The 25,838-nt window shown below is 47.1% G+C and overlaps 1 protein-coding gene across 1 annotated transcript in view; it reads right to left on the bottom strand.

Moving 5' to 3' along the window:
- SLC6A11 (solute carrier family 6 member 11) overlaps positions 1-25,838 on the bottom strand; it is a 451,361-nt gene that overhangs the window by 31,255 nt on the left and 394,268 nt on the right. The window lies entirely within an intron of this gene.

Below are 25,838 nucleotides of genomic sequence, written 5' to 3'. Positions count from 1 at the left end.
TAAACATGAGAAATCCCTGCATTCTTTTTATAGTAATTTATTAAGCCTTCCAAAAACCTTTCTTTAGCTCTGTCTTAGCAAAATGTTTCACTGGCATGAAAATACTGAAATACAGTATGCTGAATCACAATACTTCCTGCCTAGTTTAATTCATAGCTTCTCAAACTCGGCCTTCAGGACCCCAAACAGTGCATGTTTTCTAGGTTTCCTAACAGAATCACAAGTGAGATAAATAGCTACACTTTAAAATGTGTCAGTGAGTAAGGAGCACAACTGTGCACTTGCTCAGTGACCTAGAAAATGAGAACTGAGGACCGAGTTTGAGACCCACTGGTTTAATTCATCATCAGTAGTAAGTATTGTAACTGCCTGTCACACAATGATGCAGGTACAGGCCTAGTTACTTGCAGTGTTGGACTAGGGCATGAAGGGCCCACTGGGGAATGGAATGTAGTGGTAGCGGCAGAGTTTTAGGGGTTTGGACAGTGTCCAAAGGGTGTGTGGCCAACCGCCACATTGGTTTGCCTGACCATTAGAAAGTTCATGGTCTGGGCCCCTTGATAATATATCTAGTAAATACTACTAGTGTATGCATGATAATATACCAGATTAATATCAGAAGTACACTGTAGAGAATACACCATAGTCCTCTGCAGTATAATGTAACATATGTTTAATGAATAAGTCAAGTGCACAGTCTGGAACCTGATCCCTAGAGGGAGAGGTGGGGCCCCTGGCAGTGGGGCCCACCGGGGGTTACCTTGCACCCCTGTGGGTGAGTCCAACCCTGGTTACTTGGCCTGACAGTTGTCAGTGCCTTTCTCTCTATGGGTCAGAACTATTTATATAAAAACATAACTATGATTAGTTCCATCAGGTGAACTATTACTGTCATTTTTATTTTGTTTAAAAACTATTAATCTTGCTAATGTGCATCAATTATTTGATTTGCAATACATATTAATAGTTCAAGTTGCACATATTCCGAGCTACAACATGGTACTTGTTAGGCCTGTGACTTGTACTTCAATAAAAGTCTTTAGTAAACTTGACAGTACTCACTTGGGGAAATTGGAACACATGAGAGCCATAGTCATGTGCACTGGGAGTATACCTGCATACTTCTTAGGAAGCCTCAAACTCTAACTTAAGCATTTGCTTCCCTGTCTCAGCAGGCTCCTAGAAAGAGGCAGTCTCTTTTTGAATCCAAGATGGCCGATGTGAAACTGCTCTGTCTGGATAGAGCATTTTCCCATCAGTAATCTTGAATCAAAATGAAGCTGGCTCTTCCCTGGCAGCCGGCTAGGATACGTGGAGGAAACAGTGCTGCCCAGGTGAGTAGTCTATGTCAGGATATGGGACTATAGTCCATGTTTGGGGGGGGTACTCCGTAATCTAGTGCGCACACTCCTTGCCCAGCACCTGTGCATGCCTGTGATGAAAGCCCTAATCTTGGACTCAGACAGGCTAGTCAGACTATTTAGCTATAGTGCTGCACTATTTCTTTACTTACACATAAGCAATATAAACAGCTTAGAGATTGTGGCTCTGGTCTCCAGGCAATTGTGTCACTACTGTTAAAACTCACTTATTAGGTTCAGAACAGATCAAAGCTACGTGATTGAAATCCCATAGAGTAATCCCACATGTACAAAACCAACTTTGCTTATAGACACATCTTCTTAATATAGTAACAGTGATAATTATTTTTATATTTAGTTTACTAAATATGGACAAGCAATCATGAGCAAGTTTTTACATTGTAGCGTTCAACAATGATTAATGATGAGCAGTATTTTCCCCTTATTACCCTGAAAAAGGTATACAACGCAATTTTAAAATTAGGGGCCTGATTGAAATGTAGACGCTGCTGGGTCCGCTCTTGCTTCTGTTGCCAAAGTTGTGGGTGCGATAATATGCAATGCTAGCTTCAGCCTACCCCTGGTGTAGTAGCCTGCGTCTCATTATGCAAGCCCTGAGATGACCTCTTTAATCCATACCACTATTGCGCACCATTGCATGCACCATTGACACTTACAACTTCCCTATGACAGGTGCAGTTTCTCTGTCTGGACCTAGCCTTTGCAGAAGTGGCTGTGTGTCTGAGAACGTAGCCACTTCCACTCACATACCAGCTCCCATAACAAGCCCACAGGACAGGCTTTTTAGTGTTTACTTACAGCCACCTTCCAGTAACCACCCAGGAATGCCCTTCACTTTGCCTCTGAAATTCTGATACTAACTGTCCCACACACAATAGTGCCTTTTAGCCTACACCTAGGGTAACACATGAGCTGTAGGGGGTTTTGTATTGTACACTGTGAGGCTGAAACAGAAACCTAACTGTCCATACTGATTCCATTGGAGATTGTAATATAAAATAGTGCCCTCCAGTGGGGATCTGGGGCATATTTCACAGAACCTTAAGATGTGGGATGTATTGGTATTGCGTTTAATAGGCAGTGCAATGACATGTCCTCTACTATAAGAGCCTTGTGTCAGTCCTTCCTGATGTGTTTATTTATCCAATTACTCCAAATAGTAAATGATCAGGATCCTGGCTGTCAAAATACCAATGCTGGAATCCCGACATGTCTCAGAATGCCGGCAACGGCACACCGATAAGGTATACAACACCGGCACCGGGATCCAGACCGGCTGTATCCCAAAAGGTAATCTCCCGTGCAGCCGGAGAGGTAAGCCGCAGGGGGGGAGTTTGGATTAGGCTGCGGGGGGGGGGGGGATTGTTAGTGGTAGGCTGCAGGGAGGTGGGGTAGATTTAGGTGACCCCAGGAAGGGCTAGGGTTAGGCTGCAGATAAGGAGGGTTAGGTTTAGGCTGTGGGAAGGGTCAGGGGGCTAGGTTCAGGCGCCAAATGGAGGGTTAGGCTGCGGGGAGGGTTAGGTTTAGGCTGCGAGAAGAGAGGGATATGGATAAGGGGCCATGAGGGAAAGGTAAGTACACTTACCTTCCCCCTGTCAGGATTCTCACTGTCGGGATGTCGCGGTCGGTATTCTGACCGCCGGCATCCCAACCGCTGGCATTTCCAAACAAGCCCCCCCAATTATGGGGAAACTTTCTATCCATGTCTACTTGAACTAATGGCTGTCCTTACTGCTGGAGAGATGAGACAGGATTACAAGATGTTAGTATTTAGCAGTATTTACGCAAAAAACAATCTCCAAAGCAATCTGTAGCAAGTGTCTCCTGATGTGATAGGAGAAAGTAAAGCCCCCATACTGCCAGGGGTAAAAGTTTCTAGTTGCCATTTTATTTTTTTCCCCTGTCATAATGCTGGTGCATCCATGAGATCAGCTGGTCCCAGTACTAGGGGAAACCATGGTGGGACCAGTCAGGAGGGCATGGCTGTGCCATCTTTGCTGTATACATAGTCACACCTCCATGAGAAGATATACAGTACTCTCAGACAATACTAACTCTTTTGCTATGAGCTCTTAAATTAATGCAGCAACTATATGCAACTACATGATTTTGCTATGATCAAGTCTCAGAGCACAAATATTACAATGAATAATCTTTAAAAAAAATGAGGAGACAGCCGGGATATCGAGTGCCTCCCCACTCAAATGCAATAATAAATGTGTACGGCACTAAGGCTTTGTAAGGCACTTTCACATTTTTTATTGACAAAGAACTATATAATTATGCGCTATGGTCTGTCCTGAGACTGACATGTGCACACTCCACACTGCCATGATGGATGGACGGAACAAACCATTGGCGCACACAAGGGGAGTTTCTGAGCACCCAGAACTCCCCTCCTCATAAATCTAGCCTCAATACGCCACACAGAGTGAGATATCAGGCGTGAGTGAGCTGACAGTTACCGTGCAACTCTGCTAGCGTTGGGCGTCTGTTTGTCCAAAAAATGCATCTTAGCCACAATACGATGTAACTAGGACACACCAGGAGACTGTGCTTATTAATTTGATATGCAACACTTGTATATTGTGAGAGACTGAGTATGTAAATGTAGCACAACCAGTGGCGGAACTAAAATTTTTGGGACCCTGAAATTTGAACTGATATGGGGGCCCCTTTGTAAAGGGTGACATTGGTCCAGAACAGGGCCGGCGCTACCACTAGGCAGCTTTAGGCAGCTGCCTAGAGCGGCAGCCACTGGAGGGCGGCACTGATCCACTTAACAAAATACACAGAAGGATGTCTCTTGTCGGGGAAACCTCAAGACATCCTTCCAGTTAGATAATGCTGGCAGCAGCCGCAGGACGCTGGACTTATCAACCCTCCCTCACTCACCTGGCACACCACCACCACCCCACCCCCACTCCCCCCCCTTCCCCACCGCACAGGCTAGCATTGTTTTTCATGCAATGAAGTCGCCAGCTCAGCCCCGCTATTTAAGCACCGCCCCTCCCGGCATTTGGTCCCGCCCCCTTTCTACAGACCAGGACACACTGCAAGGGGGCAAGGCTTCATTGAGTTATGCACCTGGCCGGCTCCTGTTCTCCAGTCAGTGAAGTGAACTACTGTACTAGGCTTTCCGCTGTGCTGCTCCTGCTGCTGACCTCAGTGGAAAGTGAAGCATGAAGGAAGGGGTGTGTGTACAGTTTAGATATATACTGTGTGTCTGACTTGTAATTATTGCTGCCAGTGTACTTATGGGGGTATATATATATAATACATACACACAAACACTAACAAACCCCGTATATAGTAGGGATGTGCACTTGAAATTTTTCGGGTTTTGTGTTTTGGATCTGGATTGGTTTTGCCAAAACCACCCATTTGTGTTTTGGTTTTGGTTTTGGATCTTGATGGTTTTTGAAAAAAAAATAAAAACAGCTAAAATCACAGAATTTGGGGGTATTTTTTAGAGATGTGCACCGGAAATTTTTCGGGTTTTGTGTTTTGGTTTTGGTTTTGGGTTCGGTTCCGCGGCCGTGTTTTGGGTTCGAACGCGTTTTGGCAAAACCTCACCGAATTTTTTTTGTCGGATTCGGGTGTGTTTTGGATTCGGGTGTTTTTTTCAAAAAACCCTAAAAAACTGCTTAAATCATAGAATGTGGGGGTCATTTTGATCCCAAAGTATTATTAACCTCAAAAACCATAATTTCCACTCATTTTCAGTCTATTCTGAATACCTCACACCTCACAATATTATTTTTAGTCCTAAAATTTGCACCGAGGTCGCTGAATGACTAAGCTAAGCGACCCTAGTGGCCGACACAAACACCTGGCCCATCTAGGAGTGGCACTGCAGTGTCACGCAGGATGGCCCTTCCAAAAAACACTCCCCAAACAGCACATGACGCAAAGAAAAAAAGAGGCGCAATGAGGTAGCTGTGTGAGTAAGCTAAGCGACCCTAGTGGCCGACACAAACACCTGGCCCATCTAGGAGTGGCACTGCAGTGTCACGCAGGATGGCCCTTCCAAAAAACACTCCCCAAACAGCACATGACGCAAAGAAGAAAAAAAGAGGCGCAATGAGGTAGCTGTGTGAGTAAGATAAGCGACCCTAGTGGCCGACACAAACACCTGGCCCATCTAGGAGTGGCACTGCAGTGTCACGCAGGATGGCCCTTCCAAAAAGCACTCCCCAAACAGCACATGACGCAAAGAAGAAAAAAAGAGGCGCAATGAGGTAGCTGTGTGAGTAAGATAAGCGACCCTAGTGGCCGACACAAACACCTGGCCCATCTAGGAGTGGCACTGCAGTGTCACGCAGGATGGCCCTTCCAAAAAACACTCCCCAAACAGCACATGATGCAAAGAAGAAAAAAAGAGGCGCAATGAGGTAGCTGTGTGAGTAAGCTAAGCGACCCTAGTGGCCGACACAAACACCTGGCCCATCTAGGAGTGGCACTGCAGTGTCACGCAGTATGGCCCTTCCAAAAAACACTCCCCAAACAGCACATGACGCAAAGAAGAAAAAAAGAGGCGCAATGAGGTAGCTGTGTGAGTAAGCTAAGCGACCCTAGTGGCCGACACAAACACCTGGCCCATCTAGGAGTGGCACTGCAGTGTCACGCAGGATGGCCCTTCCAAAAAACACTCCCCAAACAGCACATGACGCAAATAAAAATGAAAGAAAAAAGAGGTGCAAGATGGAATTGTCCTTGGGCCCTCCCACCCACCCTTATGTTGTATAAACAGGACATGCACACTTTAACCAACCCATCATTTCAGTGACAGGGTCTGCCACACGACTGTGACTGAAATGACGGGTTGGTTTGGACCCCCACCGAAAAAGAAGCAATTAATCTCTCCTTGCACAAACTGGCTCTACAGAGGCAAGATGTCCACCTCATCATCATCCTCAGATATATCACCATGTACATCCCCCTCCTCACAGATTATCAATTCGTCCCCACTGGAATCCACCATCTCAGCTCCCTGTGTACTTTGTGGAGGCAATTGCTGCTGGTCAATGTCTCCACGGAGGAATTGATTATAATTCATTTTAATGAACATCATCTTCTCCACATTTTCTGGAAGTAACCTCGTACGCAGATTGCTGACAAGGTGAGCGGCGGCACTAAACACTCTTTCGGAGTACACACTTGTGGGAGGGCAACTTAGGTAGAATAAAGCAAGTTTGTGCAAGGGCCTCCAAATTGCCTCTTTTTCCTGCCAGTATAAGTACGGACTGTCTGACGTGCCTACTTGGATGCGGTCACTCATATAATCCTCCACCATTCTTTCAATGGTGAAAGAATCATATGCAGTGACAGTAGACGACATGTCCGTAATCGTTATCAGGTCCTTCAGTCCGGACCAGATGTCAGCATCAGCAGTCGCTCCAGACTGCCCTGCATCACCGCCAGCGGGTGGGCTCGGAATTCTGAGCCTTTTCCTCGCACCCCCAGTTGCGGGAGAATGTGAAGGAGGAGATGTTGACAGGTCGCGTTCCGCTTGACTTGACAATTTTGTCACCAGCAGGTCTTTGAACCCCAGCAGACTTGTGTCTGCCGGAAAGAGAGATCCAAGGTAGGTTTTAAATCTAGGATCGAGCACGGTGGCCAAAATGTAGTGCTCTGATTTCAACAGATTGACCACCCGTGAATCCTTGTTAAGCGAATTAAGGGCTCCATCCACAAGTCCCACATGCCTAGCGGAATCGCTCCCTTTTAGCTCCTCCTTCAATGCCTCCAGCTTCTTCTGCAAAAGCCTGATGAGGGGAATGACCTGACTCAGGCTGGCAGTGTCTGAACTGACTTCACGTGTGGCAAGTTCAAAAGGTTGCAGAACCTTGCACAACGTTGAAATCATTCTCCACTGCGCTTGAGACAGGTACATTCCACCTCCTATATCGTGCTCAATTGTATAGGCTTGAATGGCCTTTTGCTGCTCCTCCAACCTCTGAAGCATATAGAGGGTTGAATTCCACCTCGTTACCACTTCTTGCTTCAGATGATGACAGGGCAGGTTCAGGCGTTTTTGGTGGTGCTCCAGTCTTCTGTACGTGGTGCCTGTATGCCGAAAGTGTCCCGCAATTCTTCTGGCAACCGACAGCATCTCTTGCACGCCCCTCTCGTTTTTTAAAAAATTCTGCACCACCAAATTCAAGGTATGTGCAAAACATGGGACGTGCTGGAATTTGCCCATATTTAATGCACACACAATATTGCTGGCGTTGTCCGATGCCACAAATCCACAGGAGAGTCCAATTGGGGTAAGCCATTCCGCGATGATCTTCCTCAGTTGCCGTAAGAGGTTTTCAGCTGTGTGCGTATTCTGGAAACCGGTGATACAAAGCGTAGCCTGCCTAGGAAAGAGTTGGCGTTTGCGAGATGCTGCTACTGGTGCCGCCGCAGCTGTTCTTACGGCGGGAGTCCATACATCTACCCAGTGGGCTGTCACAGTCATATAGTCCTGACCCTGCCCTGCTCCACTTGTCCACATGTCCGTGGTTAAGTGGACATTGGGTACAACTGCATTTTTTAGGACACTGGTGAGTCTTTTTCTGACGTCCGTGTACATTCTCGGTATCGCCTGCCTAGAGAAGTGGAACCTAGATGGTATTTGGTAACGGGGGCACACTACCTCAAGAAATTGTCTAGTTCCCTGTGAACTAACGGCGGATACCGGACGCACGTCTAACACCAACATAGTTGTCAAGGCCTCAGTTATCCGCTTTGCAACAGGATGACTGCTGTGATATTTCATCTTCCTCGCAAAGGACTGTTGGACAGTCAATTGCTTGGTGGAAGTAGTAAAATTGGGCTTACGAATTCCCCTCTGGGATGACCATCGACTCCCAGCAGCAACAACAGCAGCGCCAGCAGCAGTAGGCGTTACACGCAAGGATGCATCGGAGGAATCCCAGGCAGGAGAGGACTCGTCAGAATTGCCAGTGACATGGCCTGCAGGACTATTGGCATTCCTGGGGAAGGAGGAAATTGACACTGAGGGAGTTGGTGGGGTGGTTTGCGTGAGCTTGGTTACAAGAGGAAGGGATTTACTGGTCAGTGGACTGCTTCCGCTGTCGCCCAAAGTTTTTGAACTTGTCACTGACTTATTATGAATGCGCTGCAGGTGACGTATAAGGGAGGATGTTCCGAGGTGGTTAACGTCCTTACCCCTACTTATTACAGCTTGACAAAGGCAACACACGGCTTGACAAATGTTGTCCGCATATCTGGTGAAATACTTCCACACCGAAGAGCTGATTTTTTTGGTATTTTCACCAGGCATGTCAACGGCCCTATTCCTCCCACGGACAACAGGTGTCTCCCCGGGTGCCTGACTTAAACAAACCACCTCACCATCAGAATCCTCCTTGTCAATTTCCTCCCCAGCGCCAGCAACACCCATATCCTCCTCATCCTGGTGTACTTCAACACTGACATCTTCAATCTGACTATCAGGAACTGGACTGTGGGTGCTCCTTCCAGCACTTGCAGGGGGCGTGCAAATGGTGGAAGGTGCATGCTCTTCACGTCCAGTGTTGGGAAGGTCAGGCATCGCAACCGACACAATTGGACTCTCCTTGTGGATTTGGGATTTCGAAGAACGCACAGTTCTTTGCGGTGCTTTTGCCAGCTTGAGTCTTTTCAGTTTTCTAGCGAGAGGCTGAGTGCTTCCATCCTCATGTGAAGCTGAACCACTAGCCATGAACATAGGCCAGGGCCTCAGCCGTTCCTTGCCACTCCGTGTGGTAAATGGCATATTGGCAAGTTTACGCTTCTCCTCCGACAATTTTATTTTAGATTTTGGAGTCCTTTTTTTACTGATATTTTGTGTTTTGGATTTTACATGCTCTGTACTATGACATTGGGCATCGGCCTTGGCAGGCGACGTTGCTGGCATTTCATCGTCTCGGCCATGACTAGTGGCAGCAGCTTCAGCACGAGGTAGAAGTGGATCTTGATCTTTCCCTAATTTTGGAACCTCAACATTTTTGTTCTCCATATTTTAATAGGCACAACTAAAAGACACAGAGGTAGCTAAAGCCGTGGACTACCGTACTGTGTCTGCTGCTAATATAGACTGGATGATAATGAGATGAAATCAATATATATATATATATAATATCACTAGTACTGCAGCCGGACAGGTATATATATTTATTATGTAATGACTGATGACGGACCTGCTGGACACTGTCAGCTCAGCAGCACCGCAGACTGCTACAGTAAGCTACTATAGTAGTATGTATAAAGAAGAAAGAAAAAAAAAACACGGGTTGGTGGTATACAATTATGGATGGACGAGCGACTGCCGACACAGAGGTAGCTACAGCCGTGGACTACCGTACTGTGTCTGCTGCTAATATAGACTGGATGATAATGAGATGAAATCAATATATATATATATATAATATCACACTAGTACTGCAGCCGGACAGGTAGATATATTTATTATGTAATGACTGATGACGGACCTGCTGGACACTGTCAGCTCAGCAGCACCGCAGACTGCTACAGTAAGCTACTATAGTAGTATGTATAAAGAAGAAAGAAAAGAAAAAAACCACGGGTAGGTGGTATACAATTATGGATGGACGAGCGACTGCCGACACAGAGGTAGCTACAGCCGTGGACTACCGTACTGTGTCTGCTGCTAATATAGACTGGATGATAATGAGATGAAATCAATATATATATATATATATAATATCACTAGTACTGCAGTCGGACAGGTATATATATTTATTATGTAATGACTGATGACGGACCTGCTGGACACTGTCAGCTCAGCAGCACCGCAGACTGCTACAGTAAGCTACTATAGTAGTATGTATAAAGAAGAAAGAAAGAAAAAAACCACGGTTAGGTGGTATACAATTATGGATGGACGAGCGACTGCCAACACAGAGGTAGCTACAGCCGTGGACTACCGTACTGTGTCTGCTGCTAATATAGACTGGATGATAATGAGATGAAATCAATATATATATATATAATATCACTAGTACTGCAGCCGGACAGGTATATATATTTATTATGTAATGACTGATGACGGACCTGCTGGACACTGTCAGCTCAGCAGCACCGCAGACTGCTACAGTAAGCTACTATAGTAGTATGTATAAAGAAGAAAGAAAAGAAAAAACCACGGGTAGGTGGTATACAATTATGGATGGATGAGCGACTGCCGAGTGCCGACACAGAGGTAGCTACAGCCATGGACTACCGTACTGTGTCTGCTGCTAATATAGACTGGATGATAATGAGATGAAATCAATATATATATATATAATATCACTAGTACTGCAGCCGGACAGGTATATATATATTTATTATGTAATGACTGATGACGGACCTGCTGGACACTGTCAGCTCAGCAGCACCGCAGACTGCTACAGTAAGCTACTATAGTAGTATGTATAAAGAAGAAAGAAAAAAAAAAACCACGGGTAGGTGGTATACAATTATGGATGGACTGCCGACACAGAGGTAGCTACAGCCGTGGACTACCGTACTGTGTCTGCTGCTAATATAGACTGGATGATAATGAGATGAAATCAATATATATATATATATAATATCACACTAGTACTGCAGCCGGACAGGTAGATATATTTATTATGTAATGACTGATGACGGACCTGCTGGACACTGTCAGCTCAGCAGCACCGCAGACTGCTACAGTAAGCTACTATAGTAGTATGTATATAGAAGAAAGAAAAAAAAAACCCACGGGTAGGTGGTATACAATTATGGATGGACGAGCGACTGCCGACACAGAGGTAGCTACAGCCGTGGACTACCGTACTGTGTCTGCTGCTAATATAGACTGGATGATAATGAGATGAAATCAATATATATATATATAATATCACTAGTACTGCAGCCGGACAGGTATATATATTTATTATGTAATGACTGATGACGGACCTGCTGGACACTGTCAGCTCAGCAGCACCGCAGACTGCTACAGTAAGCTACTATAGTAGTATGTATAAAGAAGAAAGAAAAAAAAAAACCACGGTTAAGTGGTATACAATTATGGATGGACGAGCGACTACCAACACAGAGGTAGCTACAGCCGTGGACTACCGTACTGTGTCTGCTGCTAATATAGACTGGATGCAAATGAGATGAAATCAATATATATATATATATATATAATATCACTAGTACTGCAGCCGGACAGGTATATATATTTATTATGTAATGACTGATGACGGACCTGCTGGACACTGTCAGCTCAGCAGCACCGCAGACTGCTACAGTAAGCTACTATAGTAGTATGTATAAAGAAGAAAAAAAAAAAAAAAAACCACGGGTAGGTGGTATACAATTATGGATGGACGAGCGACTGCCGAGTGCCGACACAGAGGTAGCTACAGCCGTGGACTACCGTACTGTGTCTGCTGCTAATATAGACTGGATGATAATGAGATGAAATCAATATATATATATATATATATATATATATAATATCACTAGTACTGCAGCCGGACAGGTATATATATTTATTATGTAATGACTGATGACGGACCTGCTGGACACTGTCAGCTCAGCAGCACCGCAGACTGCTACAGTAAGCTACTATAGTAGTATGTATAAAGAAGAAAGAAAAAAAAAACCACGGGTAGGTGGTATACAATTATGGATGGACGAGCGACTGCCGACACAGAGGTAGCTACAGCCGTGGACTACCGTACTGTGTCTGCTGCTAATATAGACTGGATGATAATGAGATGAAATCAATATATATATATATAATATCACTAGTACTGCAGCCGGACAGGTATATATATTTATTATGTAATGACTGATGACGGACCTGCTGGACACTGTCAGCTCAGCAGCACCGCAGACTGCTACAGTAAGCTACTATAGTAGTATGTATAAAGAAGAAAGAAAAAAAAAAAACCACGGTTAAGTGGTATACAATTATGGATGGACGAGCGACTGCCGACACAGAGGTAGCTACAGCCGTGGACTACCGTACTGTGTCTGCTGCTAATATAGACTGGATGCAAATGAGATGAAATCAATATATATATATATATAATATCACTAGTACTGCAGCCGGACAGGTATATATATTTATTATGTAATGACTGATGACGGACCTGCTGGACACTGTCAGCTCAGCAGCACCGCAGACTGCTACAGTAAGCTACTATAGTAGTATGTATAAAGAAGAAAGAAAAAAAAAACCACGGGTAGGTGGTATACAATTATGGATGGACGAGCGACTGCCGAGTGCCGACACAGAGGTAGCTACAGCCGTGGACTACCGTACTGTGTCTGCTGCTAATATAGACTGGATGATAATGAGATGAAATCAATATATATATATATATATATATATATATATATATATAATATCACTAGTACTGCAGCCGGACAGGTATATATATTTATTATGTAATGACTGATGACGGACCTGCTGGACACTGTCAGCTCAGCAGCACCGCAGACTGCTACAGTAAGCTACTATAGTAGTATGTATAAAGAAGAAAGAAAAAAAAAAAAAACACGGGTAGGTGGTATACAATTATGGATGGACGAGCGACTGCCGACACAGAGGTAGCTACAGCCGTGGACTACCGTACTGTGTCTGCTGCTAATATAGACTGGATGATAATGAGATGAAATCAATATATATATATATAATATCACTAGTACTGCAGCCGGACAGGTATATATATTTATTATGTAATGACTGATGACGGACCTGCTGGACACTGTCAGCTCAGCAGCACCGCAGACTGCTACAGTAAGCTACTATAGTAGTATGTATAAAGAAGAAAGAAGAAAAAAAAACACGGGTAGGTGGTATACAATATTATATATATATATTATATACAATTATATATATATATATATATTAAACTCACTGGTGGTGATTATTAAACTGGTGGTCAGGTCACTGGTCAGTGGTCACACTATCAGCAACTTGCAAGTAGTACTCCTAAGCAGACAATCACAATATATATTATACTGGTGGTCAGTGTGGTCACAATGGCAGTGTGGCACTCTGGCAGCAAAAGTGTGCACTGTACGTTATATGTACTCCTGAGTCCTGCTCTCAGACTCTAACTGCTCCCCACTGTCAGTGTCTCCCCCACAAGTCAGATAATACAGTCACACTATCTATCACTTCAGCAAGTAACTACTAGTACTCCTCCTAATGCTCCCCAAAATTACTACTATGTCTCTCTCTACTGTCTCACTCTCTTCTCTATAAACGGAGAGGACGCCAGCCACGTCCTCTCCCTATGAATCTCAATGCACGTGTGAAAATGGCGGCGACGCGCGGCTCCTTATATAGAATCCGAGTCTCGCGATAGAATCCGAGCCTCGCGAGAATCCGACAGCGGGATGATGACGTTCGGGCGCGCTCGGGTTAACCGAAGATCCGAGGAACCGAACCCGCTCATCCCTAGTATATAGAGGGTCACCTCTGTCTCTGCAGATCTCCAACCCATCTTTGGAAACACCCCGGCATGAATTCTGCGTTTGCCCTGCACACAGAGCCGTAACTACGTGTGTGCCAAGTGTACCTGGCACACAGCGCAGTCGCCCTGAGGGCGCAACTGCCCGCTTTCCCTAAAATCATCAGCAGCTTGTAATGAGTCAAACTGACTCATTACAAGCCGCCTGTGTGAGTGTGCTGCCGCCGGAGAGGAGCAGCTCCGGAGGCAGGGGAGAAGGAGGAGGAGGGAGCCGCAGCAGCGATATGTAATTGGTGGCAGCGCCGCTGCAGCTGTCCCTCTCCTTCCGCATAGGCTGGCCACCGCCGCAGTGAATGCTGGGACGTACTTCTCTTATCCCAGCATTCACAGCAGTGGCAGCCAGCCAATGCGGAAGGAGAGGGACAGCTGCATGCGGCGCTGCCACCAATTACATAGCGCTGCTGTAGCTCCGGAGTCCCCCTCCCTCCTCCTTCTCCCCTGCCTCCGAAGCTGCCAGCACCGAGGAGCCTGACTGCCTGAGCCAGCGGAAAGATGGTATCTATCTATCTATCTATCTATCTAATGTGTAAAAGGGGGACTGGCTGTCGTAACATGTAAAAAGGGGGACGCTGTCTGCCGTAATGAGTAAAAAGGGGGATGCTGTCTGCCGTATTGTGTATAAAGGGGGACGCTGTCTGCCGTAATGTGTAAAATGGGGGATGCTGTCTGCGGTATTGTGTTAAAAGACGGACGCTGTCTGCCGTAATGTGTAAAAAGGGGGACGCTGTCTGCCATAATGTGAAAAAAGGGCGACTCTGTCTGCCGTATTATGTAATAAGGGGACGCTGTCTGCCATAATGTGTAATAAGGGGACGCTGTCTGCCGTAATATGTAATAAGGGGACGCTGTCTGCAATAATGTGTAATAAGGGGATGCTGTCTGCCGTAATGTGTAATAAGGGGACGCTGTCTGCCGTAATGTGTAATAAGGGGACGCTGTTTGCCGTAATGTGTAATAAGGGGACGCGGTCTCCCGTAATGTGTAATAAGGGGACACTGTCTGCCGTAATGTGTAAAAATAAGATTTTACTCATCGGTAAATCTATTTCTCGTAGTACGTAGTGGATGCTGGGGACTCCGTAAGGACCATGGGGAATAGACGGGCTCCGCAGGAGACTGGGCACTCTAAAGAAAGATTTAGTACTACCTGGTGTGCACTGGCTCCTCCCTCTATGCCCCTCCTCCAGACCTCAGTTAAGGAAACTGTGCCCGGAAGAGCTGACATTACAAGGAAAGGATTTTGGAATCCATGGTAAGACTCATACCAGCCACACCAATCACACCGTATAACTCGTGATAAACTTACCCAGTTAACAGTATGAACAACAAACAAGCATCACTCAACTGATGCCACATAAACTTAACCCTTTAGTAAGCAATAACTATATACAAGTATTGCAGAAAGTCCGCACTTGGGACGGGCGCCCAGCATCCACTACGGACTACGAGAAATAGATTTACCGGTGAGTAAAATCTTATTTTCTCTAACGTCCTAGTGGATGCTGGGGACTCCGTAAGGACCATGGGGATTATACCAAAGCTCCCAAACGGGCGGGAGAGTGCGGATGACTCTGCAGCACCGAATGGGCAAACTCAAGGTCCTCCTCAGCCAGGGTATCAAACTTGTAGAACTTTGCAAATGTGTTTTAACCCGACCAAGTAGCAGCTCGGCAAAGCTGTAATGCCGAGACCCCTCGGGCAGCCGCCCAAGAAGAGACCACCTTTCTCGTGGAATGGGCTTTCACTGATTTTGGATGCGGCAACCCCACCGCAGAATGAGCCAGCTGAATCGTGCCACAGATCCAGCAAACAATAGTTTGCTTTGAAGCAGGAGCACCCAGCTTGTTGGATGCATACAGGACAAACAGCGAGTCAGTCTTCCTGACTCCAGCCGTTCTGGTCACATAAATCTTCAAAGCCCGGACTACGTCAAGCAACTTGGAATCCTCCAAGTCACGAGTAGCCGCAGGCACCACAATAGGTTGGTTCAAATGAAAGGATGACACCACCTTTGGCAGAAATTGCGGACGAGTCCGCAATTTTGCCCTATCCATATGGAAAACCAGATAGGGGCTTTTACATGACAAAGTCGCCAATTCTGACACACGCTAAGCCGAAGCTAAGGCCAACAGCATGACCACTTTCCACGTGAGATACTTTAGCTCCACGGTCTTAAGTGGCTCACACCAGTGGGATTTCAGGAAACTCAACATCACGTTAAGATCCCAAGGTGCCACTGGTGGCACAAAAGGGGGCTGAATATGCAGCACTCCCTTAACAAACGTCTGACCCTCAGGCAGTGAAGCCAGTTCTTTTTGGAAGAAAATGGAGAGGGCTGAAATCTGGACCTTTATGGACCCTAATTTCAGTCACTCCTGACTGTAGGAAGTGCAGGAATCGACCAGCTGGAATTCCTCTGTAGGGGCCTTCCTGGCCTCACACCAAGCAAAACATATTTTCGCCATATACGGTGATAATGCTTTGCTGTCACATCCTTCCTAGCCTTTATCAGCGTAGGAATAACTTCATCCGGAATGCCTTTTTCCGCTAGGATCCGGCGTTCAACCGCCATGCCGTCAAACGCAGCCGCGGTAAGTCTTGGAACAGACAGGGCCCTTGTTGTAACAGGTCCTGTCGGAGAGGCAGAGGCCACGGGTCCTCTGTGAGCATTTCTTGCAATTCCGGGTACCAAGTCCTTCTTGGCCAATCCGGAACAATGAGTATTGTTCTCACTCCTCTTTTTTTTACAATTCTCAGCACCTTTGGTATGAGAGGAAGAGGAGGAAACACATAGACCGACTGGAACACCCACAGTGTTACAAGTGCATCCACAGCTATCGCCTGAGGGTCCCTTGACCTGGCGCAATATCTTTTTAGCTTTTTGTTGAGACGGGACGCCATCATGTCCACCTGTGGCAGTTCCCATCGATTTGCAATCTGTGTGAAGACTTCTTGATGAAGTCCCCACTCTCCTGGGTGGAGGTCGTGCCTGCTGAGGAAGTCAGCTTCCCAGTTGTCCACTCCCGGAATGAACACTGCTGACAGTGCTAGTACGTGATTCTCCGCCCAACGAAGAATCCTGTTGGCTTCTGCCATTGCCACCCTGCTTCTTGTGCCGCCCTGGCGGTTTACATGGGCCACTGCCGTGATGTTGTCTGACTGAATCAGCACTGGTTGGTTTTGAAGCAGAGGCTCCGCTTGACTCAGGGCGTTGTATACGGCCCTTAGTTCCTGGATATTGATGTGCAGACAAGTCTCCTGACTTGACCACAGCCCCTGGAAGTTTCTGCCTTGAGTGACTGCCCCCCATCCTCGGAGGCTTGCATCCGTGGTCACCAGGACCCTGTCCTGTATGCCGAACCTGCGGCCCTCGAGGAGGTGAGCACTTTGCAGCCACCACAGAAGAGACACCCTGGCCCTGGGGGACAAGGTGATCAGCCGATGCATCTGAAGATGCGATCCGGACCACTTGTCCAACAGATCCCACTGAAAGATCCTCGCATGGAACCTGCCGAAGGGAATGGCTTCGTATGACGCCACCATCTTTCACAGGACACGCGTGCAGTGATGCACCGATACCTGTTTTGGTTTTAGGAGGCCTCTGACCAGAGTCACGAGCTCCTGAGCCTTCTCCTCCGGGAGAAACACCCTTTTCTGGTTTGTGTCCAGAATCATGCCCAGGAAGGGCAGACGCGTCATAGGAATCAGCTGCGACTTTGGAATGTTCAGAATCCAGCCGTGCTGTTGCAACACTTCCTGAGAGAGTGCTACGCTGATCAGCAACCGCTCCCTGGACCTCGCCTTTATGAGGAGATCGTCCAAGTATGGGATAATTGTAACCCCTTGCTTCCGAAGGAGCACCATCATTTCCGCCATCACCTTGGTAAATATTCTCGGTGCCGTGGACAGGCCAAACGGCAACGTCTGGAATTGGTAATGACAGTCCTGTACCACAAACCTGAGGTACTCCTGATGAGATGGATAAATGGGGACATGCAAGTACGCATCCTTGATGTCCAGAGACACCATAAAATCCCCCTCTTCCAGGCTTGCAATGACCGCTCTGAGCGATTCCATTTTGAACTTGAATCTTTTCAGATAAATGTTCAGGGATTTTAAATTCAATATGGGTCTGACTGAACCGTCCGGTTTCGGTACCACAAACATTGTGGAATAGTATCCTCTTTCTTGTTGAAGGAGGGGAACCTTTACCACCACCTGCTGGAGATATAACTTGTGAATTGCCGCTAACACTACTTCCCTTTCTATGGGGGAAGCTGGCAGGGCCGATTTGAGGTAACGGTGAGGGGGCATCACTTCGAATTCCAGCTTGTATCCCTGAGACACAAGCTGTATAGCCCAGGGATCCACCTGTGAGCGAACCCACTGGTGGCTGAAATTTCGGAGACGTGCCCCCACCGCTCCTGGCTCCTACGGAGCCCCAGCGTCATGCAGTGGATTTAGTGGAAGCCGGGTAGGACTTCTGTTCCTGGGAACTAGCTGTGTTGTGCAGCTTCTTTCCTCTACCCCTGCCTCTGGCCAGAAAGGACGCACCTCTGACCTTCTTGCTTCTCTGTGATCGAAAGGACTGCATTTGGTAATACAGTGCTTTCTTAGGCTGTGAGGGAATATATGGCAAAAAGTTTGACTTCCCAGCCGTAGCTGTGGAAACTAGGTCCGAGAGACCGTCCCCAAACAATTCCTCACCCTTGTAAGGTAACACCTCCATGTGCTTTTTGGAGTCAGCATCACCTGTCCATTGCCGAGTCCACAGGACCCTTCTGGCAGAAATTGACATTGCATTTATTCTAGAGCCCAGTAGGCAAATGTCCCTCTGGGCATCCCTCATATATAGGACAGCGTCTTTTATATGCCCCAGGGTCAGTAAAATGGTATCCTTGTCTAAGATATCCATTTCCTCAGACAGATTATCTGTCCATGCTGCCACAGCACTACACATCCAGGCCGACGCAATAGCCGGCCTCAGTATAGTACCTGAGTGTGCATAAACAGACTTCAGGATACTTTCCTGCTTCCTATCTGCAGGATCCTTTAGGGCGGCCGTATCGTGTGACGGCAGGGCCACCTTTTTAGATAAGCGTGTCAGAGCTTTATCTACCCTAGGGGAGGATTCCCAGCGCATCCTGTCCGTTGGCGGGAAAGGGTACGCCATAAGCAACCTTTTGGAAATCAGCACTTTCTTATCGGGGGGAATCCCATGCTTTTTCACATAATTCATTTAACTCATCTGAAGGGGGAAAAGTCACCTCTTGCTTTTTCTCCCCATACATATATACCCTTTTGTCAGGGACAGGGTTTTCCTCCGGTATGTGCACTACATCCTTCATTGCTATAATCATGTATCGGATGGCTTTAGTCATTTTAGGCTGCAACTTTGCCTCATCGTCATCGACACTGGAGTCAGAATCCGTGTCGACATCTGTGTCAACCAACTGGGATAGTGGGTGCTTTTGAGACCCTGACGGCCTCTGAGCTGCAGAATCAGACACGGGTTGAGACCCTGACTGATTATCCAACCTTTTATGCAAAGAGCTTACATTATCATTTAACACCTTCCACATATCCATCCAATCAGGTGTCGGCGCCGTCGGCGGCGACACCACAGTCACTTGCACTTGTTCTGCCTCCACGTAACCGTCCTCGTCAAACATGTCGACACAAACGTACCGACACACCGCACACACACACACACACACACACACACACACACACACACACACACACACACACACACACACACACAGGGAATGCTCTAATTGAGGACAGGACCCCACAAGGCCTTTTGGGGAGACAGAGAGAGAGTATGCCAGCACACACCCCAGCGCTATATAACCCAGGGATTACACAGTAACTTAGTGTTTACCCAGTAGCTGCTGTTTATGATAATTTTGCGCCTAAATTTATGTGCCCCCCCTCTCTTTTTACCCTTTTTCTACCTTGATACTGCAGGGGAGAGCCTGGGGAGCTTCCTCTCAGCGGAGCTGTGAAGAGAAAATGGCGCTGGTTAGTGCTGAGGAAGAAGGCCCCGCCCCCTCAGCGGCGGGCTTCAGTCCCGGGTCTGTGTAATAAAATGGCGGCGGCTCGTACATATATACAATGCCCAGCTGTATATATGTGTCTTTTTGCCAGGAGGTATCTTAATTGCTGCCCAGGGCGCCCCCCCCCCCCCCCGTGCCCTGCACCCTACAGTAACCAGAGTGTGTGGGTAGTGTGGGCGCAATGGCGCACAGCTGCAGTGCTGTGCGCTACCTCATGTGAAGACAGGAGTCTTCTGCCACCGATTGCGATGTCTTCTTGCTTCTGCCAGCTTCTGACTTCTGGCTCTGCGAGGGGGACGGCGGCGCGGCTCCGGGAATGGACGACAAGGTCAGGTCCTGTGTTCGATCCCTCTGGAGCTAATGGTGTCCAGTAGCCTAAGAAGCGCAACCTAGCCGCAGTTAGTAGGTTTGCTTCTCTCCCTCTTATTAGCAAGCTCAGGAGAGCTCACTAAAAGCACCCAGCTCTGGCCGGGCACAGATTCTAACTGAGGTCTGGAGGAGGGGCATAGAGCCAGTGCACACCAGGTAGTACTAAATCTTTCTTTAGAGTGCCCAGTCTCCTGCGGAGCCCGTCTATTCCCCATGGTCCTTACGGAGTCCCCAGCATCCACTAGGACGTTAGAGAAAAGGGGAATCTGTCCACCGTAATGTGTAAAAGGGACTCTACATGGTGTAGTGGCGCTACTGTGTGGCGTAATTTGAATAATGGAGACTACTGTGCACCCTAATATGAATTGGTATTATTTTGTTGCCACACCCCTTCCCCATAAAGCCACGCCCCTATATATTTTTTGCATGCCTGCGGCGCGCACAGCCCTTATATTAAGTAAGGGGCGCGCCAATGCTGTTTTTTGCACACAGCGCTAAAATGTCTAGTTACGGCACTGCCTGCATATATGACTAAACAGCCTGGCTCTAGGTGCTGGTCTCAGCGTGGATACAGCATCGGCACTGACAGTCACATGACTGTCGTGTGCTGTGATGTCACCTGCCCGTACAGCACCTGTTCTCGGGTGGCTCCTCTCTGGCTGTAGTCTCTCTATTCCCTCCTGGTCAGCAATGAATTATCCCACCCCTTTTGTTTCTGGTGCATGTCACCACATTTGGCAACTGCAGCTACGGATAATGGGAATTTTGTGAATCCTGTATTAATACACGTAACTGACTGACATGCCTATGCCCAGCTAGCAGAGGGACCACAAGTATCCAGCAGTAGAGGTACTACAAGTCCCAGCACACATTGTACTCAGTGTACTGTATTGCAGTATTGCAATCCCAAAGGTGTCGTCTGTATGGTATGGTGGTCACTGATACTGTGTGCAGTCTGTGCAATATGGCAGATGATAGAATGTTCTCTGGGGGTAATTCTGAACTGATAGCTGCTGTGCGTTTTCGCACAGTGGGAGATCAGGTCCAAACTGAGCATGCGTATGCACCGCAATGCGCAGGCACGTCGGACAGCTACAACGGGCATCGCTGGTCAGCGATGGGATGGTGTGAAGGATCCATTCGCACAGGCATACGCAAGTTGATTGACAGGAAGAGGCCGTTTGTGGGTGGCAACTGACCGTATACAGGGAGTGTCCGGGAAAACGTAGGTGTGTCCAAGCATTTTGAGGGAGGGTGTCTGACGTCAGCTACGGCTCCGATCAGCAGGATTCTATTGCACTGGAGGCGTAAGTCCTGGGCTGCGCAGAGACCGCACAAACTGATTTTTAGCATCTCTGCAACACATACGATCGCACACTTGCCCAGCGATTTAACCCTACCCCTGTAGGCGGCGACTATCTGATCGCAGGACGGCAAAAAACGCAGCCCAGCGATCAGATCTGAATTTACCCCCTCTGTGCGGTATGGCAATTACTGGCATGCTGTGTATGTGGTATGGTAGTCATTGTGACAGTGAATGTGCAGCATTGCGGTCACTGCAGTGATATCAGTATTGTATGATCTGTCACTGCATTGATGCCTATAATCATGGGTGTAACTATTGTGGCTGCAGGGGGTGCCATTGTTATGGGGCACAGAGGCTTAGGGAGGCCTGGGCCCAAGTTATAAAGTTGCATAGCAATTTCCCTAGTTTTGGCTGCTAAGTAATAGGGTCTGATCCATTCCCAGCCTGAGCTGTATGACAGTACATTGTCAGTGAGAGCAGTGTGTAGTGGATGTTATAATGGTAGAGGGGGCACTGTAATGTGACATAATATGAACTGAGGGTACTGTAATGTGGCATAATCTGATCTGCTCATCATAATGAGCAAAGAGGATCGGTATGGGATCCTGGCGGTCAGGAGACAGGTGGAATCCCAGCAGCAAGCACAGCGAATCCCCTCGTGCTCGCTGCGCTTGCCACTCGTCGGCTCCGGTGGTGACCTTTGGCCACACTATTATATTCCCCCTTGGGTTGTGACGTGGACCACCACCCAAGGGTGAATTCCGGGCTTGTGTCGGTATTCCGCCGAGTGTAGGGATTCCAACATCAGTATCCTGACCATGGGATCCCAACAGTCGGGATGTTAACTGAATTCCGAGCAAAGAACCCTCCCACCCCCACAACTATAGTATACTCCATATGGTGTATATCTGTGTATATCTCCTGCCTATGTTGTCCCCCTTTCCTACAATACAGCCTACATGGGGTCCCCGCAAAAGTCGTGCTTAGCGTTTTTTCTTTATTTTGTAGGTGGCGTTCTCTATTTAATAATATCAGCTGGGGAACTTCTAAGACGCCACCTCCACATTTTCACCTGAGGGGGAGGAGTGGGGCGAGAGTGTGCAGATTTTTTGCCTAGGGTGCCGAGAAACCTTGCACCGGCCCTGGTCCAGGAGCTGCTGGGAGTTATAGTCTGGACCTGTGATTTGTGCTCTGTATCACACTAGCTCGACTAATTACAGAGTACAAATCAGAGCTCGACTACAACTCCCAGCAGCTCCCACGGTAATAAGCGACGCGCATCCAAGCTGTAATAGCAGCTATGCTGTACTAGAAGTCTGCTTTCCTGGCGTTATTGGTGACGAGTTATAACCATACAGCACATAAAAACAAGAGGTGAAAATCCGAGTTTTGGAGTTAAAATGCACAAGTGCAGCCGGGCCCCTCTGGGATTAGGGGCCCTGAGATCTAGCTTCATTAGTTTCATAGTAGATCCTCCCCTGAGCTCAAAGGAACTTGAATTGGAAAAAGCTGTTGCCACTGCATCGTTGCACTTTGAATATACAGTAGATCCAGAGACTCCATCACATACAGATATACAAGTGTTGTATATCATATTAATCAGCAGAGTCTACTTGTTCATCCTAGCAGCGGCTTAGATGCTTTGTGGGGCAAAACAGATGCAAAAAGGCACCACTGCAGTAACAATGTATGATTCCAGATCTGTACGCTGAGAGTGTGGCAGTTGGCTGTGATATTACAGTTATAGCCAAGCTCCATACGACCAGCCCCAAGAACAGAGCACGCCACTCCCACCTCCTACTTGCTAAGTTAAAAAGTAGTGTATGGAAGAAGGTGGTGAAATGCTTGAGTAAGATATGTACCTCTTCTAGTGGGGATTATACAGGGGGAAATGGCACAAGGGTCAGCTCTGATGCTGCTTATATGCTTGCTGTGAATACACAGTACTCTATTAGCTTTAGGAGACCAATCTGCAAATGTTTTGCTTTGCATGCTGTACTCTATATTGGGAATAATTGAGAGTTGATCGCAGCAACAAATTTGTTAGCAGTTGAGCAAAACCGTTGGGGTCATTCCGACCCGTTCGCGCGCAGCGGTTCTTCGCTGCAGTGCGAACGGGTCGGGACTGCGGCTGCATGGCGACCGCAATGCTCACGCGCGTCGTTGCCCGTCGATGGTGGTCGCTGGACAGCGACGACACCTGAGCAGAAAGTGATCGCTGTGGTGATCGAATGAAGACTGACAGGTGGGAGGCGTTCCGGGGCGTCAACTGACCGTTTTCCAGGCGTGGTGAGACGTGGTGAGGTGAACACAGGTGGATCCAGGCGTTAGGAGGGCGGCTGTCTGACGTCAATTCTGGGACCTTCGTCGCTAGATCTGTCACACAGGGTAAGTAGGTCTGATCCTGGTCTTGCTTTGCAGGAAACTTTTTTAGCATAGCAGGGCTGCACAAGCGATTCCAGGCATGCTGTGCTAAAATACACTCCCCCATAGGCAGCGTCAAGTTGATCGCACAAGCAGCAAAAAGTTGCTACATGCGATAAACTCGGAATGACCCCCCATGTACACTGCAAGGGGGCATATATAACATTTGCAGAGAGAGTTAGATTTGGGTGGGTTATTTTGTTTCAGTGCAGGGTAAATACTGTATTGGCTGCTTTATTTTTACACTGCAATTTAGATTTCAGATTGAACACACCCCACCCAAATCTAACTCTCTCTTCACATGTTATATCTGCCCCCTGCAGTGCACATAGGGGGTCATTCCGATCCGTTCGCATTCTGATGTTTGTCGCAGCAGTGCGAACGGGCTGGTTCTGCGCATGTGCGCCGGCCGTCGCTGGGCAACAATAAGAATACCGAAGAAAACGATCGCTGCTGCGATCGCAAGAAGAGTGACAGGTGGAAGGGGTGTCAACTGACCGTTTTCTAAGAGTGGAGCAGCGAACGCAGGCGTGTCCAGGCGTTTGGAGGGCGAATATCTGACATCAATTCCGGGACCTTAATCGCTGGATCCATTGCACAGGGTAAGTAACTGCAGGGCTAGTCTTGTTTTACACAAAACGTTTTTAGCATAGCAGGACTGCACAAGCGATCGCAGCCTTGCTATGCTAAAATACACTCCCCCACAGGCAGCGTCTAATTGATCGCATGAGCAGCAAAAAGTTGCTACGTGTGATCAACTCGGAATGACCCACATGGTTTTGCCCAACTGCTAACAAATTTGTTGCTGCAATCAACTCTGAATTACTCCATTGTGAAGTGTCAAGAAATGGGTGGTCTGCCGGATTAAATAACACACTATGCAAAATATATAAATGCATATGTCCTAGAAGATTACAAAGTAGAACAGACTTGTCAAAGGCAACCAAAGTGGAAAATAATTCACTACAAAACAAAAGTGATGCCGATTATCTGTATATAAATTGTCCCTATTTTTTGCCTCAGTTTGCACACGTGTGCATAGATTTTTCACCAAAATTCATGAGTTCACATAATGGATGTAGTGGTTAGCATTGCTGAGTAGTGGTTAGCATTGCTGTCTCACAGCACTGGGATTATAGGACTCATTGTAACCACACCATACCTGTGTGGATGTTCTCTCCATATTCGCACGGGTTTCATGGATACCTTAAAGAGCGCTAGGAAAACTACCAATGTACCGTACAGCAATGCAAAGCCAAGGGAGCTTTGTGGTGCACATATAGTATTCAGAGTTGTTAGCAAACAAAAAAAAAGTTAGCAATTGGGCAAAGCAATGTTGCACTGCAAGTGGGGCAGATGTAACATGTGCAGAGAGATTTAGATTATGGTGGGTTATATAGTTTCTGTGCAGGATAAATACTGGCTGCTCATTTTTACACTGCAATTTAGATTTCAATTTGAACACACCCCACCCAAATCTAACTCTCTCTGCACATGTTACATCTTCCCCACCTGCAGTGCAGCATGGTTTTGCCCATTAGTGTGCTTTTGTGGTTTGCTAACAGCTCTGAATAACCCCCTTAGTGCACTGTCCAGTAACTTCCGAAGTCATTTAATTGTGGCTATAAAGTAATATGGATAGTAATACTAGAAGTCACATTTCCTAGCAGCCTTGTGCTATTACAAGTCTATGGTCATAGGCAGCTTAAGCAAATGTTATTACCCTTATAATTTGCAGTGCAAGGTACATCACACAGAATATATTGTAATAATAGTGCATACGA

The sequence above is a fragment of the Pseudophryne corroboree genome, chromosome 9 (genome assembly GCF_028390025.1).
Source record: "Pseudophryne corroboree isolate aPseCor3 chromosome 9, aPseCor3.hap2, whole genome shotgun sequence".
Lineage (NCBI taxonomy): Eukaryota > Metazoa > Chordata > Amphibia > Anura > Myobatrachidae > Pseudophryne > Pseudophryne corroboree.
The sequence above is the reverse complement of the archived record's forward strand: the minus strand, read 5'-3'. Positions and strand labels throughout refer to the sequence as shown.